Source organism: Balearica regulorum, chromosome 2 (assembly GCF_011004875.1).
Source record: "Balearica regulorum gibbericeps isolate bBalReg1 chromosome 2, bBalReg1.pri, whole genome shotgun sequence".
Classification (NCBI taxonomy): domain Eukaryota; kingdom Metazoa; phylum Chordata; class Aves; order Gruiformes; family Gruidae; genus Balearica; species Balearica regulorum.
In genome coordinates, this window is record NC_046185.1 from 150,281,399 (window position 1) to 150,300,223 (window position 18,825).

Here is an 18,825-nt window from a genome sequence, read left to right on the forward strand (position 1 = left end):
GTTTGAAGATCTAACTAGCAGTTTATGCTTTGCACTGTTACATTACCAGACTCTTGCTTTTTTCCATAATGTGTGTGAGGCTACATGTCTGGTGAAAGGTGGGGAGGTGTCATCCTCTGCACATAGATTAACTGTGTGCTACTGTGCAGCTTAAAGTATAGTGGGTCTAAGTAGGAGGAGTGCCTTGTTCCAGATGTTTGCAAAGGTAACTTGTCCTCCAGAGGAAAAATTTACCCTAGGACAGAGACGGTGACAGAGGTAACACCACACAATCCAACCACTGCATGGGTTTGTGCGTTTTCTGTGTATGGAAAACAATTTGAAGATAATTTATCAGATGCCTAGAATGCCAAGAAGTACCAAAGCCAGCGTGGCAAATAACTTCTGTTTAGGAGGAGTACAGTTTGCAGGCCCCATTTCAGATGTGGGACAACAGAAGCAGCACTAATGGTGAAAGCGGAGAGCCACAAGAGGAATTATTGTCACACCCACACAAAACTTGAGATCAAAGTAAAATTTCAGTATCGAATAGGCTGTTCTCCAGACATGATTGGTGAGCTGCACCCAAAGCTCCGAAGTGCCTACAGTAAACTGGCCTCCCGACAGAATCAAAGCTGAGCAGCACCACTTGTGGTATTCCTCAGCTGATACAGCTGGATATTATTTTGGGAATATAACTTATGGGTGGGGTTGTACTTCCTGAGGGGAGCACACTTTGGACAGCACAGAGATGGTGGTGCCATTTTAGAAATCTCCCTTTTGACTTGGTATCTACCAGGTTATTCCCTGCAGAAGAAAGAAATTGGTGATGGAGTGAGGAGCGTCTTTGGTGCAGTCCAGTTTATCTTATCTATTTATTTAAATGCAGAGAAAGCACAGGAAACTTTTTCAGGAATTGGCAGCAAAAGACATCTTCAAGTCTCTCTCACTCACTGACTTCTTGGCAGAAGTGCCTGCTCCCCTGAGATCTACTTTTTAGGGCTCTTGTAGCAATGATTCTGACCGGAGGTTCGGTTTGCTGTTGCCCTTCTTTGTCTCTGTCAGGCAATCACATCCCTCTGGGCTGCCATGATTGTCAGACGTAATTGGGATTCATGGTCATGGGGCCTTTGCCCCACTTTTCTCAGCACAAATAACTACTTTGAATTCTGTTGGTGGCCTCATCCATGCGACTGAGTACCTGCACTTAATGCAAGTGCTCCTGATGTTTTCCTGAATATTGTCATCATTTTCAGATGAATGAAGGTCAATCAAGAGTGAGAGACAGAAAACTGTGGTAGGGACAACCACAGGGTATTGAAGGCTTGGCGATGGAAGTCTAAAACAATAGAGAAGTGATGGGGGCAGGTTTCTCTACATGGGTCCAGAAAGGAACTAAGGGGCTTCTGTGGTTGACCCAGAGGAAGGCTGGCTCTTCCACCCTCAAATTCAGTGAACCCGAGCAATATCAGTGGCCCAAGCTGTGGAGCTTTCATAAAAATATGTTCTCCCTCACCCTTTTTTTATTACTGTAGTTCTTCACACAGGCTGTGCATTATGTCTATATGCTTCTGAACATAGCAGGGTCTCTGGGGTGTTACCCTAGGTCAGTTCCTCATTCTCTCTAGCCAATACATATCTCCACTCCTCTTGCAGCTGCAGTAGTTGTCTTCTGTCCAAAGTCCTCCAGTCTTGTCATGCAGAAGGGTACTGTTTTTCACCCGGCTTAAGGGAACTTTGCAGTGTCATGGCTTTTGTGGTGAGCATTGCTGCCAACAGTCTGGTTCATACTTTATTAGCAACTCTTCGTTAAATCTGTCATGTTAGTTGTACTCCTTGTTCCAGCCTGCCAGATGACTGAGGACAACAGTATCAAGTCAGATAAATCACACCTTTGCTGTTTTAGCCCAGTCATGCTCTAGTAGATCATTACTGTGCCCAGAAAGGTTTCGTATGAAATAGCATTTACAGCTTAACACACTGAAAACATAATCCATGTTTTCTGGCAATACAAGAAGCTATTAAGAAAGGCAAACCACTGTGCAGAGCTGGAGTCTCAGATCTGTGCTGCACAAATAGCTGCATTTCTCTCCTGGGCTGGATAAACAGGCTGTGACATTGCTCACGGGCAATGCCCAGCTACGCTGAGCATCCCAGTGCTGAGCTGTCTATCAATACGTGACCTATACAGATTAAGGCTGATGTTAGGAGCAGCTGGATCCTTGTCTGATTTCAAGAGCAGTTGAAAAGTTATTGTTGATGGGTTTCTTGGCATGTACAGGGCAGTGGCTGAACTTACTGCTTCAGTGGGAGCTCTTGCACGACGCGTAAAGCAAAGGCAGTAAACGTTACTGCCTTGGGGGACACCAGTCTGTGTACTGGTTAGGGATGGTGGCTTTTGCAACTAGAAGCTTCCTTTTGAGGAAGACTTTCTCTGGACAGATTCACATTTGTGTCAGTGGTTACTGCTGGAATTTCATTAACTCCTCAGTAAGTGAAGAAAAAGCGGATCTGACTGAAACAGAATAGATTGCTTTTATCGAATTCTTCTTTAATTAAAGCTCTTAGTGGTTTCATGCTGTTTTGGTGTCATAGTTTATATTTTTACATTGAATGACAGGAGAAGGGAGAAAAAAGAGGAAATGTTTATTTAATTCATACTATAGAATGTAATGACAAGAGATTGTTTCCATACGTACTGTTTTTGTTGACCTTTTAACATTTGGAAATGTCAGGAAATACCATTACTGTAGGTCTATCCAGCTTTAATGCTACAATAACTTTATAGCTATTCACAAGGGAAATTATTATACGTTGCCTGAAACAGTGAAGGTGTATGCGAGAATACACACAGATCTCTCTTTCTCCTTCCCTGCCAAATAGATCTCTGTCTGCATGCAGTCTCTGTTAAAAATGCAACTTTTGTGTCCCTGTAACTTCGACTTTGCTTTCAAACCTGCCAGATTTATGGAGGCAGCAAAGAGGTATGTTTCTGGGAAGTTTAAAGAAACTTAAAATAGCATAGAATGCATTTTAACTTACTGTGATTAGACAATGGCCAAAATTGCATAGGTTTTTCAAACACAGATATTAGCCTTTGTTTGGCTTGAGGTTTTTTTGAGGGGGCCTGTTAAGCTTCAGAGAGGTTCAGAAGCAGGCGCTTTGATCGATGCGTGTCATTTGCCTTTGGAACTGAGGAATAGGTTCCAGTCATTACTCTGATGCTTAAGTCCCAAAACCACTGGAGGGTTTTGCTGAGTAAGCAATGCTGTGTTAGCGGTGTAACACACACCCGTGTCGTGTTGTGGCACAGCCCTGGGTGCAGCCGAGTGGCAGGAGGATGCCGTTACCTTGGACAGCACCAGGCGAGCCTCTGATTTACTCGTCCCCTTGCCCTCAGCCAAAACCAAAACAACATAGAGACCCAAGAGAAAGCGATTAACAGCCAGCACACCGCTTGTGAGATTCTGGCCCAGAAGTCAAACCTTCAGAGATTTGAGAGGGACGGGGACTTTTGTCCGTTGGTTACGAAAAAAGAACCCAGTAGGTGATGGGTTTGAATCTCCTCAAAATATCATCTGAGGACTTCAAATACAAAGCATGGGAGACTGAAACCAGCAAACACACATACGTGTATTTAAAAAATATTCTAAATGATTAAAATTCATGTTGAGAATGGGCATAATTATTGCATGTTTTACAGAACCCAGCCACTTAAATGTTAGGGAATTAACTCTAAGATTATAATTAACTTTATACTGTCTGTCCAGAAATATCCAGGGCCTTCCACTGACTGGTGGAGGAAGCTCTTCTGTCTTCAGGAGAATTTTACTTATCATGCGTACAATTAAAAACCAGCAGTCCTCCAAAAGACCCAAATACAAATGCCCTCCATGAAAATTGTAATCTGAACTAATGACAAGGTACTGTTGTTATCATTTCACAAGCTTAATTGGATTTTTGAACAAGGTAATTTTGAAATACAGCAAACAAGTGGTAATTGTCAGGTGTCATTTATTACTTTGCAGAAGTTTGGAAATGAGAACTGTGAAAACTGGCTACCTTAGAGTATCAACAAATCTCTTCTATTGGCTGTGATCAAGCCCGCAGCTGAAGTTTGTATGAGTTGTTCCAAAGAATACATGAAAAAGATTTAGATTTTTGACACAATTTGTTGAGACTTATTTGTATATAGTCTTTTAGCGATATATATGAATGTGTTTTTATAAATATAATCTCATTCACACAGAGTAATCTGACTATGCTAAGTATTCCTTTGTAATTCGCTTGTATAATATCAGTATTACTAAATGTTAGCTTCCAGATGTACTGAACAATAGTCTGAATCTAAGTGTTTCAGTCATAATTTGCTAAACAATTTTTAAAACTATGGATAGTATTCAAAACATTGAACAGTAATGGATTATCCTGATAATGTTTTAAACTTCTTTGTTTCTCATTCATTACATTAATTAGAGAAAAATCTAAATTAGCTTTAGAAAGTGTCAATATTAAAAAATATCTTTCATGGTCTTAGGATTCATACATATGTACACATGGATGTATATCCGTACTGTGGATAAACACACACAAATACAGATATGGGATTCAGCTCTAGGCTTGATCTCAGCTAGTAGAAGAAATTTCTGCTACTTGTGGATTTGTTTTCACGATCTTTGTTTCCAAAATTTTGCAGTCTCGTAAACTATACCTGACAATTAGGACTGGTATAGTCATGCTGTCTCTAGGTTAGTAGCCTGCATGTACTTTATTACTTTGGCTACATAATGATTTATGATCTTTAATTATAAACTCAGACACTGTTATGTGTGTGAATACTAATAGACATGCTTCATTTAGACATGTAATGTGCTTCCAAATTGTTACATGTGATTGCTGGCAGTACCTATTGTCTTTCTGATGCCTTTCCCATCTACATATTAAAAAGAATGTGCCATTTTTTTAATCTGGTAGATTTTTGATGAATACAGTTAAACACAAAACCTATCTTTAATACATCTGATCAACCTAGGGGTGACCTACTTTGAGATAATATTTTGCACAGATTTTTCTGGACTATTTTGCATCTGTAAAGGATAGAAGATTTATTGGCCCAGGTTGTTGCTGCTAGTGCCTAAAGCAGAAACACTACTTCAGTGTGTTGGCCTGTTGAGGGTCCCCATGTGCTAGGACTGGAGTGATTCCCAGGGTGGGCCACAGGCAGGAGAAACAGCCTGCTGCAAGATGGCCTAAAGGGACGCTATATAAAATAATTGCTTGGTATAGATGTCTGGTATTCCTTGTGAGAGAAGCTAAAAGCTGGGGTAACCCTCTGGAGCCCTCCAAATCATACAGGCAAGATTTGAAGTTGGGTCTTTTATGACATAAGCCAGCTGAGCTGACTGCAGGGCTACGAAAGGGGAAGGAGGGGAGAGAAGACAAACCCACCTTCTACTCCCTTCTGGGAACCAGCTGATGAACCTTCTCTTCTACAACGTGCCGGTGCTACAATGTAAACCACCGGGGATTAAACAATAGATGTTTAATCACAATTGGAAACTGTTTCACTTGATCCAAATTAAGGGTGTTTCTTCCCCTTTTCAATCTGCCCAGTTGAGTGCCTGCTTAGCCAAAAGTGTGACTGGAACTACCAGCCATTTTTACAGCCTTGTTACTCAGTTTCTGTAAGACTGTGCTAATTAAGAGCTTTGCAGTTACAATGCTTTAATTGTGCAGCGCAAGTACGTATTAAATAGCAGATATACGGGCGAAGTTATCTAAATAAAGTAGCAATAGCCTTCAAAGGGTAATACTTTTGAGGTAGTGAGGCTTTGGTTTTGCAAAAATGTCAACGAAGTCTCCAGCTGGCTGCAGTGGCAGGTACTACAAGTCAGTAATCCAGAATGAGATATCACTTATTAAACGTGAGGCTTACTCCTTCCTCGCTTGCACTCCCTTTGCTAGTGGAAAAGGTGAATACTGCTTCTTCGGCAGAAGCTTTGTCAAGAGCTGAATGGTCTTCAGGCACAAGTGGTAGGTGCTAAAAGGGAAAAATGTGCATGATTTGATGCATATAGATTAGCAATGAGCGCAGTGTTGAAAATTCCTGGCTGTGGGTCAGTTTAACATAACATTTGGACAACATTTCCTTGAACTGAAGTTTCTTAGTCTGGAAATCCAAACTGGTGATAACAATTAGTTGTTCCCTTTGCTTCTGCCCTTAATTAGGAATCTGTGGGGAGAGGCAGAGGGGGAGAAAATGAAAAACAATCAATCATTTTCAAACCTGTCAGAAGGTGAAGGTCAACTTAAATTTAAGCTGTGGCTTATGTTTGATTCATATTTGATCTGAGCCACCACACAACCCTCAGACTTTAATACATCCTGGCAATCAGATGTTCCAGGGCTGAGTTTTTCCCATTACTTGCCAGACAACGGCTGGGTGGCTCCCTGTAGAAGGCTGTAAGGAATGGAGAAAGACGGGAGGCCATCAGTGACCACTAAAGGATCAAAGAGGGGGAAGCTGGGTGGTTTCTTACCGTCAATCTCATATGGTAAATGATTTTATATTGCTCAAAGTCCAACTCTGGTGCAGTCCACTTTTACTGCTTTTCTAAATACCCTGACTTGTTCAGAAATGCAGTAAAAGGCTTTCGTTCCAGCCCATTCAACATAAAAAATGGAAAACGAAATCCTCTTAATCCCTCCCTGGATCAGCCTGCACAATGAAGTAGCCAAACTGGTAGTCACAGTATTGCTATGGTGCTCAGGCTGCTGTGATTCCTACACCTCGTCCCTCTCGGATCACCAGTGGGATCAGTCATTCGCTATTAGGTTGGAAAAGCTCAGAAAATAAGAACAATAAAAATGTTAAACGTGCTGTGGAATTTCATTCCACTTCTATAATGAGCTTAGCAAACCCTAATGCAGAGAATACGTAATTTTAAGCAGATTTTTAAATAGCTTTTTTGTCAGGTCTCTTGGAAGAGGAGCAGAGCCAGTTGATGATACTTTTTCAGCAGCAGCAGCAGTGGCTTTCTGGGCTTGATCGCCAAGGTGCTGACTGCCCTGGCTTCTCCTGCTGTCACTTGGAGCAGGGTGAGCTGCACCTTGTGGGATCAGAGCTTCTCAGTGGGGTGGTAAGGAAGGCTCAGGGTGCTCCTGCTCTCACCTATAGTGCAATGGTGGCAGCACAAGAACCCCTGGTAATTGGGCATGGAGACAGCCAGCTGGGCCTTGCAGAGGAACCAGCTCCTTCTTACTGGAGAACGACATTGCATAGCAGTAATTACGATTTCAATAATTCCTCCAATGTCTTCAGCTTCATTTAATTCCTGCCTTAAGAGATGTCTGCTTTGAAGGAGAAGAGGAGAATTTTTCTATTTTGGGGGGCACCTTAAACAATGGCTATAAAATAGAGGAAGCAGATTGAAACCCAACACCATCACATGTCTCATCAGAGTCCTTCTCTTTGTTCCTAATCTCATTTGACTGGTAACTGCTCAACAGAGCAATAAGAAAAGCATTTGAAGCATCCCATCCAGCCAGCACAGATTTTTAACACAGGCCAGTTCAATTAGACTATTATGGGTGGCCAAAGTAAGATCCCTGTGCTCTTGATTAAGTCACATGAAGTTACTGGATGGTCATGTTGTAGTGAGCAATTTGAAGCTGAAAGCAAGAAAGTTTCTAGTCTCAGTTTCTGTCTAGAAAAGCAGACAACATGGAAAGGATCTGCTGCTCTTGATTTAAAAAAAATAGAGCTGGAAATGAAACAGATGAAACCATTAGTTTATTTCACTTGAAAGCTTCTGCTTTGAGGAGAGCTATGCCATATTGTTCTGTACAAGGACACCAGATTAATCGCCTTTTCTCTCCTTCACCTTTTATAGTGATGCTGCACAAATGGTATCAAGCTGACGGAGAAAATTATAAATATACTGTGGCTGCAATTTAGCAGCATTAATCACACAAATTTAGTAGTTTTAGATGGTAGTAGGTCATCCATTAGCTGAAAAGTTGACAGTTGTAGCATAGAAGCCCGAGTTCAGGCCTCATCTTCCCCTTTCAGGTCATCTATTTCTTTCTCGGCAAAAACATCTGGTCATTTCAAAACTGTAATTTTCATACATTTTAGCTAACAGTGGAATGCTGAAAAGCTGTTCTGAAAAACATAGTTCTTTCCTGTGCCAAACCAGTTGGCCTAGAGTTAGCAAATGTTGTTATAAATCTTCCTTTTGCTTTTTCAACAGCTCTAAAACTACAGAATTAAATGCTACATAAAGACTAGCCAGTGGACACAGGTTAGTATGCTGAAGAAGTTGAGCATGCAAAGCCACTGAGACCACTCGAAGGAGGCCGCAGTCACCCCATGGAGCTCAAGACTGCAGAACCCCCAAACTGCCTCCCAGCCCCAAACTTGAGACTGAGGATCCTTTTGCTTTCTTTCCTTGCTCCCAAGCACAGCTTAATACAAGGTGCTGAGTGGCGTCAGAAGGAAAATAACAAAACAGAAAGCCTACCTTCAGTCACACGTACACACACTATTAATGTGTGTCAGTGGAGATGCTCTTTCTCACTGCTTGTCCTCCAAATCTTAACCCAGCTTTGTGTGTAGTCATAAATAGTAGGCTGAGGGATTTCCCACACACACCTCATTTATTTGCCAAAAAAAAGGAAAAAAAGAGAGAAACAGCAACTCAGCAGTTTTGGTCAACCCAAAAGAATTAGCAATATGAAGTGAAAATATTGGAAGTGACAAATTTCATCCAGAGGGAACTGAGGACTTCAGAGTTGTGCCAGCTGGTGTGCTGGTTTGTCCCACCAAACAACAACCCAAGAGCCTGGGAAAGGCAAACCCAACCTCTTGTTCTTCCTCCTACAGATGCGTCATCATATATGTCAAATACAAGGGGGAACCACTGGAAGTGCTCTACCCTCCCAATCCTACAGCATGTGGCTAGGGTGCACTGTGCACAGACCTGCTTTGGTTGGAAGCCCTGTTCTGAGTTAGGCACAAGGATGTAAAATCCCACCTCCCCTCTCCATACAAGTCCCCCAGCTTCTGCTTTGGAGGCTTGCACAGGAGAGATACCATCCCCCATGCTGTGAAGGGTGCATGGATCAGAATCAATGGCACACTTTTAAAAAAAAAACATGTAGGGAAACAGGATGACCCATTGAAGCAGGGGCAGGGTTCCTAGTTTGCTGAAAATTAAAGAACTATTGAAACTTCAGATCTGAGCCAAAGCAATTTTTTTAATTATCATTCCAGTTTTGTGGTTCTGACGAGGACAGTAGGAATGGAATGTTCTCCGCTACTGAATCCTCGTGTGCTAACACCGCTCATCTGGACCAGCAGTGCCAGGACAAAGCAAGAAGAAAATACTGACTGCATGGGATATCTTCTCAGAGCCACGACAAAATTTCTGGTCAGAGAGAGGCAGCTGTATTTCAGAAGAGTCCAGCAGAGCGTAATACACATTTAACACATGGAGGAGGAAAGTTCAAGTTGTTCGTCTGCACAGCAAATCCCAAACAAGGACCCAGCTGCCAGGAGTGCTGGGGTTCTCTCACTCTCATGTTCATCATCTGTCATTAGAGCGGTTCTGCTTTGTGTAAGGATTAACCACACTAAAGATTAAGATCCAACTGCTGAGCTGCAAGCTGAGTGTCTGTCCATGGATCCATTCACAAGTCATTAGCCAGCAAGCAGCTCTTCTCTTGCTCAGTAGAAGGAGGCAAAGACTACAAACCTCTTCATTTGAGAAAGAAGAGGGACTTGAATGCATGTCTTCCCCAGAGCAGGTAAACAGCTTCAGAACTGGTGGTCTGGATCAGAGATCTTGCAGGCTCACTTCTTCTGATTCTACACAGAAAGGTGAAATAACCTTTCATTCTGAGGAAGATATTTTAAATCTCCCCAAAGTAATACAGGCTGTGAATGTGAGCAGGAATTTTTGCAGTCACGGAAGACAGGAACCAGCCATACATTATGGTAAGAAGAAAAACCAAGCAGAAAAGTTATCTCTGGCCCCTTCTGCTGTTCCTGAATGTGATGTCTAGCAGCCTGGTACCTTAGCCACTGGCCTGGGATGCTCATCGCACAAGATCACTCTTGCAATCAGAGTACAACACCAGCAGCAAAGGTTGCCTGTTTCTTAACCTTGATATTATTTACTTTCAGCTCAGACAAGGTCTTCTCCAGCCTTAAAGCTATCAAGCAGGCAGATAATACCCACCCTTGGAGGGACCAAGAAATACAGGTACAGAAAGAAAGGTGTGAACCCCAGCTGTTGGCTGGATGAGCTTCCAGGCTCACGTTTCAGTAGGGCCCATACGGAAAAACACTTCTTATTTCCAAGTCCTTCAGCCAGTCATGCTAAAATTGCAGACTAGCTCCTTATGAGCCAATGTCTCCTGTCATTTGCTGTCCAGGAATGTGGAAGCACATTGATTTTCTAATGGAAATTAATTGAGCCTGCCTCCAGCCAAGACTCTCAACAAACTGACAATGATATGGGAGGAGGACTTCTTCTCCCTCACTTCTTCTCAGCCTAAGTCCATGAAGCCCTTATGCTTGTACAAGCCAGTATAAAATGCTATTTTGCTGTCATGGTGGTGTTTTATAGCAAAACTGCACAGACAGATGGTGCCTTTGCAAGCTGTAAGTTAGATAGGAACCACATTTTGGTTACCTAAGCCACACTTCCAGATCCTAGAAACAGACTACCACCTTGCAGATCTGACCATGTAGAACAGGAACAGGTATTTGTAAGACATCTGCTACCCAGTCTCCCTCACAGCACACTCCAGTCCCTCCACTCTGAAGGCTGGTGTTCAAGGCAGTAGCAAAGTTATTACAATACTGCAAAGAGATCTGGCTTTGGTTTTAGCTTGCCACAAAGTTAATTCCCTTCTATCTGAACTAGTTACCCTGTTCTTTCTCACTGCTGGGCTTTCTGCCTGGACGTGTTTACCTAAAGCAGGCTGATGTTGGGGCTGATAGGTATTTTGTAAGAAAAAGAGTTTTCCAGCTCATCCGTTTCACCTCTACCTTTGCCAGTGGTAGCCACCAAGGCTCCTCTTCCTCCTCCACACCTGGTCTTCTCTTATAATTAAGGTTTCTGTGTGCTCTATAACCAGAGGACCTGTATTGAATTTTAGAAGCCGTATTTGGTAAGTGGGGACTTTTTTCCCCCTGCTTCTCCAGTGGCTGTAACCAGCGGCCCATTTAAAGCTCTGCCTGTGTTGTAAGTGCCATGGGCTGCGTTAGCCCCTTCTGGGTTGGGAGTGCGGTTTCCTGGCTGGCCTTTGGGGCTGGCAGTCACACAGGCTGTGACTGCAAGAGCCAAGGAGCAAAAATTTAGAAAGCTACTTAACAAAGAGATTACATATGTGCTGCTCGACCTGAGGAATGAACAATTACTTTCCTGACTGGTCTGAAAGGGGGCTGCTTTATTTCAGTATCAGAAGAGAGATTCTGGCTTTCTCCCCAGTTGCGGGCAGAGCAATCCTTCATTAGTGATGCTGCATGGAGACTTGTATCAGTCTCGGAGCAAGCCCAGCTTCTTAAGCACATCCCGGTGATTGTAATTTTCTCCTAATGCTCCCCATGAGTGTGAAATGGCTGTCGTTGTCTGCAAGGCAGAGCAGGGGAAGACAAGAGCCCTTGCTCACATCGCAGCACTGTCAGCCAAGATGATCCAGGGAGAGTGGTCTCATGCATTACAAGAGAGGAGCTGTTACTCCTTTTTCCATAACACTTTCATTCAGCCTTCCATACAGTGCAAAACAGTAAACTATCACTACCCACAGGGGCAGAAGGCACAACCCAAAATCTATGAAACTCAAGGCAAGGAAGTGAAATTCCTTCTTTTCATTATGTTTAAATCCCCACTTTAAGATTTGCTGCTGCTTCTCCTCTTTCAGCTTTCTCTGCTGCTAAGGGCAGCATCTCACGGACAGCGGGACACACCTAAGCCAGAGTCCTCTTTTTGTTGGGGACATCCTTCACCTTTGAACCCCTTGCAGCAGAAAGCATCTCTTATACAGTTAATGCCCTGTGATGGGGAGGGGGGGGGGTGTTTATGGCCAAAGCTTCAAGAGACTCTACTGTAAAACATGTCAATGCAAAGGGGGCCATGATGACTGGCAAACAAGTTGGAGGAAGGAATATTCTCTCTGCAAAGGGTATCGGAAGTGGTGGAAACAGTACAGAAAGGACCGGGGGCTGAAGGGGAAGAGACAGATGAAGTCTCTTGTTCAGAAAGTGCTGGAGCCCTTGCAATGAGCTCAGATTGCTTACAGGGCATTCTGTGCAAACTGTTTACAAAGGCCCAAGGTTTAAATTATGATGGTGTCAGCAACCATTAAAGTTTGCTGCGCTGGAAGTATTTTATGCTTGTCAAAATTTACCTCCTGCTCCCATACTCTTGAAAGAATTTCAGAAATAAAAATAAAACTTAAAAGAGTGGGGTTTTTTTTGTTTTACCCCCCGCCGCCCCCCCCCAATAATCAAAGATGTCTTGAAAAAAGCTTCAGTTTCCTAATTATGCTTTCACTGATAAAGTGACATTTCCTGTAGTAATTAGTACAGGCTGTGCCATCCTGAGACTTTATCTCCATGCTTCTGTGGGGATCTGATCCTTTCTACTTACAATTATTCCTAGGCATTCCCTAAATGCAGTTAGACACTGTAGAGAGTTACTGGATGGGGAAAAAACAAAACGAAAAAAAACCAAGCAACCCCCCCCCCCCCCAGGTAACTCACTCAGCAGTTGCACCATAGCCCATACAGTTTCACACAGAAGAAAGATAAGACTATACAAGCATTTAGGAACAACTAGTATTTGCACTGGGATAAAAAAATGTACATAATGCATTCCCACCCCCCACCCCCAACCATAAAGAAATTGTTAATTATCTGTGCTGAATGGAATTAAGCCAAAACTGGAACTTTGATGTTGTTTTCTTCAGGCAGGATCACCCGCCAGAGGATTTAAATGATATTTGAGCCTTACTGGGGGGGCCTGGAGGGCTCACCCTGCAGCACAGTGTTTTCATTAGACCAACATAGTGGGGTCACTGTTGCTCAAGACTTAATTTTATCCTACTCCAAACTGCCTGGGGCAGGAAACTCCAGGTCTGGTCTCATGGCAGTTTCCGAAAGGCAGAACTTGATTTGCTGTCTGGGGCTACTCCTAAACTACACAGCAGCACAGTCGGACTTGGAGCCCCTTCGCGCAGGGAACACAGAGATGCTTTTCAATACCAGTTCTCAGGTACCTGCTCCCTCCCATCTAACAAAAGCAATGTTGTGTTTCCATTGACTTGTCTTTCTTTTGTAGATCTCACAAGTGAGCCTTCATCCTCACTTGGGTTTCCCCAGGTAACAAACAAGACTCTCAGAAAATAAACATTTGTAATTATCCTCGGTCGCCACTGGATGTCAGTGATTGCTGGACTTTAGCGGTGGTTTTGGTTAAAAAAAATAAAGGGCAGCATTTTCAGACCTGCCTGAGCCACAGGCAGGACCAGAACCAGGCAGTGCAAGTGCAACTGGATGGTGGGGCAGCCAAGCAGAGGACCAGATATGTTGGTTTGTCTCAGGCTGTGTACTTGCATTTGCATTCACACACATCTGTATGCACTAGTTTGTAGAAAAAATATTTTAAAGCAGAGAAGAGACTGGTGAAAAAGAGGTGCCTTTTTGCCTAATGGGCGCAGTAGAGTTTAATGATCTCCATTTGATCTGCTCAGCTTACGGCTTGCGAAGGCATTGCAGATGTTGTAATCTGACAATGTGGCATTGGCACTTAGAACCAAGGAACCCATCGAGAAGGAAAAGGCCGTTTGTTCATGCTCAGTGAGTCTCCAGAGCAGAGCGAAGGAGGGCAGAAGCCACGACAGAGTAATACAAAATCTTAGACAGGCACCTCCTGATTTTTACAGGCATAAACAGCAAAGGTAAGTGGAAGCTTGTGTGTGCTGGGTGCAATCAGTGTTGGTGACTACAGACTAAGCAGATCTGTTCTTACACAGGAGCTGGTTGCAGAAGCAATGCTTTCTGCTAGACTGTGCTTTAAGGGCATGCTGGATGCTTCCCCTATAGATTGCTAAGTCTGTAACTGGGGGAAAAAAGATGTAATTGGACACACTTGAAGACTGATCTGTTAACATGCTACAAAAGTGGGGAAAAAAAACCTGTAAAAGCAACTGGATGACAGGAGGGAGGGAAGGAAGGTTAACATGCTCAATTTGTTCTGCTTCCACAGTTAAAATGCGAGGAATGTACACAAGCGCATGAATGATAAAGTAAATAACGACGTTGTACTGCAGAAGGCAGTTGCAGTGAGCAGCTTCCCGGCAGCATGGGGAGCTCAGAAGAGGCTGTCAGATAGCCCAGGCACGAGAAACCACATGGGGCTCTGCAGCTGGCACATCCTCTCTGCAGCACTTGTTGTCCCGCAGGGGAGGAGTGGGCTGCTGGCACTGGCTGGGACACTTTGCTGGGAGGAGGGCACGTGGGCTTCCCACCCTTCCCTTGCAAGGAGCTGCCAGGGTCAGCACCTGACCTTCCTTCTCCCAGAGCTGCTCCCTGTCTCCTGCTCCCATTCCTTCTCCCTTTCTCCATCTCTCATTCCCAGACCCCTGTCCTACCTTCTTCCTCACAAGAGTTGCTCCATTTCTGCAGAAGGAGCAGAGCAGCCCTCCCAGAGGGGTGACCACACAGCACTGCTAGATAGCCCTGCATGCTTGCAGGAGACCAGGCCAAATCCTCTCCAGCCAGCGATGGCATTGAAGTCAGGTCCTCTAGTCCCTAGCAAAATACTCTAACCACTGGGCTAGGTAGGAGCATCAGGGGTCATATCACTGGACACATTTCAAGGAAAGGACTTTCCACAGTTTTATACTAAAACATGACCTAGGATGTACGTATGGTCTCAGAGCAAACTGAAACCTCTGGGCACTCAGGAAGAGAAAAGACCCAAGTCCTGGATCCCAAGTAGTTTTAGGTATAAGGTAGGACTGCTGGCCTAAGATGGTTCCAAACATATGTTCCTTGGGGTACCAAAAAAATAAGTGGGGACTTAGGCACTATGAGGGTCACCTCTTAATGAGGGACTGTTTTCAAGATAATCTATTTTAGACTTAGCTATTTAAATCTTCGTTGGCTTTAGACTTTAAAAACATAAAGTAATAAAGAATCTACCACAGCTCTAGATAAGTGTTCCAGTGGAAAACTACCCAAGCACTTGAAAGGAAGTATATTTTAGTACCTTAAATACACCTTCAGCAAATATCAAATGGATTTCATGGCAGCTGGGTAGAAGAAGGAAAATGGTTTCATGGCAGCAACAGTAGAAGATGCTGCTGATACCAGATTCTGTAAGCATATCTTTATAATTTATGGCATTTGAGTAGACCTGTGAGATAAATGAATAAATCTACACGAATCTAGTCACAATGTTTCACTGTCCTCTATGGAAGCTGAAGAATGTGCACACCATTGACCATGACTAGTATGACACTACAGCAGGTACCAGCGACCAGCTGCCACTAAGAAGATGATGGCGGGATCCTAACACAAGTACCAAGGATGGTGAAGTAGCTCACATCCTATCATCTCAGCTGCTTCCAGGCATTTCAACATGACCAGGTACAGAAGTTTCACAGAGGTTCCTATACTACACAGAACCACATGCTTGTGGTAACTTTGAGGTATGCTACATCCAGGACTGCAGAAAAAGAAGATGAGGCAAGAAAAGCAGCTGAATGAACTTCAGCTCTTTGCAGTTCCTCTCTGAGCAGCTGTTTTACCCTCAAGTGGTGGCTTTGCACCATACTGCAGGTATCAGCCACATCCTATAGCACAGCGGAACAGCCATGGGGAAGCTCAGCCTGCTCCCCTCCGTTCTCCTGCCGTGGCACGTATCTATGATTTTGGCCGCAGCGTGTGCGTTGCCCATAGGAGAGGTGGTGCGTTGGGATCCTGCTGGCAGGCTCAAGGACCCTGGTACCAGGGCAGGGTGCAGGCTTGCTCTTGGTCCCACGTACTACCCCGTTGGAAAGTCACTGCAGGGAAGGAGGTCCCAGGACAGCCTTTATGCTCCTGTTCTATCCACGGAGAACATGTTCTTTCTGTTAACTGTAGCTCATGCTGAAAAGACACCTAAAAGCCCATTACAGAGGAAGCCACTGGGGGTACCTGCTGTGGGGTAAAGAAACCTTTTATAACTTCCTAGGAAAACAGGAATAGAGGGTAAAAGTCCTTTGCTTAAAGCCTGTTGCTGAAAATAAAGACTTCTTTCACTCTATTGTTAATGTAAGTATTGAGACAGTCCTCCCTTTCTAGAGCCTGATTTTCCTAGCCCACAGGGGCTCACAACGGGTCAGTACCAGGCTTCACCCTCCCTTGACACCACGTCTTTGATGCTGCCATTGCTAAGTGCTTTCATTAAATAAGAAACTGTTTGGATTATTTGCCACAATCATATGCTCAAAATTGCTTGTTTTACAACTAAAAACGATCCCTTGTCCCAGCTGTCATCATCACGCTTGTGAATCAGATTTAGCCTGAATGAATGTTGGGCTTGACTTCAGTGCTGGCTCTGCAGGACTTTGTAGCCATGAGAAAACGCTTCTGCACTGATGGCCAGCCCTATCCCACACCAGGCACTGCAAAAACAGCAAAATCAGTGGGGACATGTAGATTTCCAGCCTGGCATGCACAGGGTGTGACTGCTTTGCCTTCAAAAGATAGCTGTAACAAATGAAGCAGTTTTCCTTCATGAGCGTATGCTTTCTGCTTTAATTTTTTTGTGAGCAGTATTTTATATTTTCACATATATCCAGAGGCAGATTTTAAAAGTCCCTTGGAAAAATGACACACTTACTTTATTTCAGATTCAGTAATCTTATGTCATGCTACACAGAAACTTCAGTACTTTATAGCAACTGTATTTCTCAGGATGCGTTTCCCATCATCTGTTAGTAGGCTAGGGAAAGAAGAGTGAAGAAAGCTGGCAGGTGTAAGACTAAGAGGAACACATTTCAGAAGATCTTTTTCAGACTACCAAGCGAAGTTGTCATATAAATCCTAATCTTAAGGTTAAGAAAGTCAGCATGAAAAAATTTCTCTCCCTTCTTCTCCAACCTCCCCCTGCAAAAGCCCATCGTGGTAATCACCGCCTTTAACCTTAGGGTCGGAGAGCTCTGACAAAGGGCGGCAGATTAATTTTAGTTCTACCTACTCTGTCCCTATCCAATAGCTCATAAAAATAAAGCTGCTTCGAATGCTGTTGCGCTCCCCAGCTCTCGAGCAGTTTTAGGAGGCAATATAGCAAAAAGGGCTAGGAGCACCTGTACTATTTCAGCAGTGATTGAGCCAGGTTTTTGGATAACCTGTTTGACTCACAACAAGAAACATGCCCTAAACGAAGCCAGACCCCTAGGTTTAGCCTGATTCTCCACGTAAACTGATCTCACAACCATACAGCCACCCGGCATCTTCCAACCCAGGTGGCAACACAGGTTTCCTGCCGCAGCCCGACCCTTACAGCAGTGCCAGAGGAACTGGAGCAGGCAGGCCTGCAGCATTCACACAGCCGCTGATTTATTTTCCTCTGGGCACACACGCTTGACTTCCACTGCTAATAATAGACGCTGCTCACACAATGGGGGAGAATAGACTCCCAAACTGCTGCTGACATTCGCTTGCCTCCTGATCGCTGTATCCCATGTGCCTCTGTTGGTCTCCATCATACCCTGCTTAAGCGCTTTGCAGTCATTATGGGCTTGATTCTCCACTGCTTCTCACCTTGTGCAGTCATTTGCACCTATGTAAAGTGAGTGCAAAGTGAGTTTACATCTACTTTGCACAGGTGTAAATGATTACACATCCATGGAAGCTAAGACTCTATATTGAGGCTGTTCTGGCCAGAAATTGCATCTCTGCTGAAGCATAAAGAATCCATAGAGGCCAGGTGATAGAATTACTTAGTAGGGGAGAATAATGAATATGCCATGGAGAGAGAGTCCTTTTGTTTGAGTATGAGCTTGCCGCATCTTATAGCACACAACCATAGTCCTCAGAGGCGCAATGGTAATACTTACTTTCGCGTTTTATTTTTTTAAAGCAAATGGTGTTCTGGTACAGGGGAAGGGAGGTAGACCTGGAAATAAAATATGGCTAAAAGAGTTTATTGAAATTGCTTGAAAGAATTTCTAGATAACAGTCACTGCTAGCACACAGATGCATCTCACCTCATTTTGAAAAAGGACGGGTTCCTGCCTTGTCTCTGTTAGTGCTACAGAATACAGGGCTTGACAGTTCTTTTGATGGGGAAAAAAGTGAGTGGTAGTTCTATCAGCAACCAGTTGATGTTATCATGCAGATTAATTGGTTTGAGGGAACCTGACATTAAGTTGTGTAGGTGAAGAGGGTCTTCTAAAGACAATGCTATAAATAAGTCTGATGAATACTTGCATGCGAAGTTCATGTATGTTAACAGTATTCTCAAAATGTTTAAGAAAAAAATAAATGTATTATCTTTTTGACCTGAGTGGTCACAACTCATAGTCCTGTAGGTAGGTTCTGTTAGGGAGAGAAATTGCTCACTAAATGTGGTTTTGAGGCCAGCCTCTTTACTCACAGTGATCATCCTAAGCTTTTTCTCCTCAGCACAAAAGGAGTTGAACAGCAACAGGTAGGCATTCTGCTCATAGTTTCTTGTCCCTTTTGCAGGACACTTGGCCAAATAATTTTTTGTTTTTTTTTTTTTTTTTTAGCTTTTCAACAAGTTTTTGGATCAAGAAACTTAATTTCTTGCTCTTCTGTTACAT